Source organism: Musca domestica, unplaced genomic scaffold, assembly GCF_030504385.1.
Source record: "Musca domestica strain aabys unplaced genomic scaffold, Musca_domestica.polishedcontigs.V.1.1 202, whole genome shotgun sequence".
NCBI lineage: Eukaryota > Metazoa > Arthropoda > Insecta > Diptera > Muscidae > Musca > Musca domestica.
The window spans coordinates 728,598-731,583 of NW_026712253.1; positions in this window are offsets into that span (position 1 = coordinate 728,598).

A 2,986-nucleotide genomic window follows, 5' to 3' on the forward strand; every position below is an offset into this window, starting at 1 on the left:
AAAATCATTCCATATCTTAACCACAGACACCAACAGAGACCTAAATAAAAAATTTCGGGATTCTAGACTTATTCCTTCACCTAATACCAATTTTAGTATTATTAAGAAGTTTTTTTACAAATAAGGGGCGCATTTCCAAACTCACTTCCATATCTTAACCACAGACACCAACAGAGACCTAAATAACAAATTTGGGGATTCCAGCCTTATTCCTTCACCCAGTACCAATTTTAGTATTATAAAGTAGTTTTCTTACAAATATGGGGCGCATTTCCAAACTCACTTCCATATCTTAACCACACACGCCAACAGAGACCTAAATACGAATATAGGGCATACTTCCAAAATCATTTCCATATATTAACCACAGACACCAACAGAGACCTAAATAACAAATTTCGGGATTCTAGCCTCATTCCTTCACCTAATACCAATTTTAGTATTATTAAGAAGTTTTCTTACAAATATGGGGCGCATTTCCAAACTCACTTCAATATCTTAACCACAGACACCAACAGAGACCTAAATAACAAATTTGGGGATTCCAGCCTTATTCCTTCACCCAACACCAATTTTAGTATTATTAAGAAGTTTTCTTACAAATATGGGGCGCATTTCCAAACTCACTTCCATATCTTAACCACAGACACCAACAGAGACCTAAATAACAAATTTGGGGATTCCAGCCTTATTCCTTCACCCAATACCAATTTTAGTATTATGAAGTAGTTTTCTTACAAATATGGGGCGCATTTCCAAACTCACTTCCATATCTTCACCACACACGCCAACAGAGACCTAAATACGAATATAGGGCATACTTCCAAAATCATTTCCATATCTTAACCACAGACACCAACAGAGACCTAAATAACAAATTTCGGGATTCTAGCCTTATTCCTTCACCTAATACCAATTTTAGTATTATTAAGAAGTTTTCTTACAAATATGGGGCGCATTTCCAAACTCGCTTCCATATCTTAACCACAGACACCAACAGAGACCTAAATAACAAATTTCGAGATTCTAGCCTTATTCCTTCACCCAATACCAATTTTAGTATTATTACGAAGTTTTCTTACAAATATGGGGCGCATTTCCAAACTCACTTCCATATATTAACCACAGACACCAACAGAGACCTAAATAACAAATTTCGGGATTCTAGCCTTATTCCTTCACCCAATACCAATTTTAGTATTATTACGAAGTTTTCTTACAAATATGGGGCGCATTTCCAAACTCACTTCCATATCTTAACCACAGACACCAACAGAGACCTAAATAACAAATTTCGGGATTATAGCCTTATTCTTTCACCCAATACCAAATTTATTATCATATAGTATTTTTTCTACAAACATAGGACGCTTTTGCAAAATCTCCTCCATATCTTATCCTCAGACACCAACAGAGACCTATATAACAAATTTCATGATGCCAGCCTAATTCCTTCACCAAATACCAAATTTTAATATCATATAATATTTTTTGTACAAATAAAGGACCCGCTTGCAAAATCACCTCCATATCTTAACCTCAGACAGCAACAGAGACCTATATAAAAAATTTCATGATTCCAACCTTATTCCTTCACCCAGTACCAATTTTAGTACATATTTTTAATTAGTTTTCTTGCAAATACGGGGCGCATTTCCAAAACCACTTCCATATATTAACCACAGACACCTTTATAACAAATTTCGGGATTCCAACCTTATTCCTTCACCCAACACCAATTTTAGTATTATAAAGTAGTTTTCTTACAAATATGGGGCGCATTTCCAAACTCACTTCCATATCTTAACCACAGACTCCAACAGAGACCTAAATAACAAATTTCGGGATTCCAGCCTTTTTCCTTCACCCAATACCAATTTTAATATTACCAAGTAGTTTTCTTACAAATATAGGGCACATTTCCAAAACTATTTGCATATCTTAACCACAGACAATAACAGAGACCTAAATAACAAATTTCATAATTCCAGCCTTATTTCTTCACCCAATACCAATTTTAGTATTATTAAGTAGTTTTCTTTCAAATATAGGGCGCATTTCCAAACCCACTTCCATATCTTAACCACAGACACCAACAGAGACCTAAATAACAAATTTGGGGATTCCAGCCTTATTCCTTCACCCAACACCAACTTTAGTATTATTAAGAAGTTTTCTTACAAATATGTGGCGCATTTCCAAACTCACTTCCATATCTTAACCACAGACACCAAAAGAGGCTTTGGTAACAAATATTGGTGTTCCAGCCTTATTCCTTCACCCAATACCAAATTTAGTATCATATAGTATTTTTTGTACAAATATAGGACGCATTTCCGAAACCACCTCTACATCTTAATCGCAGACACCAATAGAGACCTAAATAAATAATTTCGGGATTTCAGCCTTATTCCTTCACCGAATACTAATTTTAGTATTATTAAGTAATTTTCTTACAAATATACGGCGCATTTCCAAAACCACTTCCATATCTTAACCACAAACACCAACAGAGACCTAAGTAACAAATTTCGGAACTCCAGCCTAATTCCTTCACCTAATACCAATTTTTTGTGTTATTAATAGTTTTCTTAAAAATATAGGGCGCATTTATAAAACCACTTCCATATCTTAACCACAGACACCAACAGAAGCGTAAATAACAAATTTCGGGAGTCCAGCCTTATTCATTCACCCAATACCAATTTTTATTATTAAGTTTTTTTTTTTTACAAAAACAGGGCGCATTTCCAAACCCACTTCCATATCTTAACCACAGACACCAAAAGAGGCTTTAATAACAAATTTTGGTATTCTAGCCTTATTCCTTCACCCAATACTAATTTTAGTATTATTAAGTAGTTTTCTTACAAATACAGGGTGCATTTCCAAAATCACTTCCATATCGTAACCACAAACACCAACGGAGGCCTAAATAAAAAATTTCATGATTCCAACCATATTCCTTCACCCAATACCAATTTTA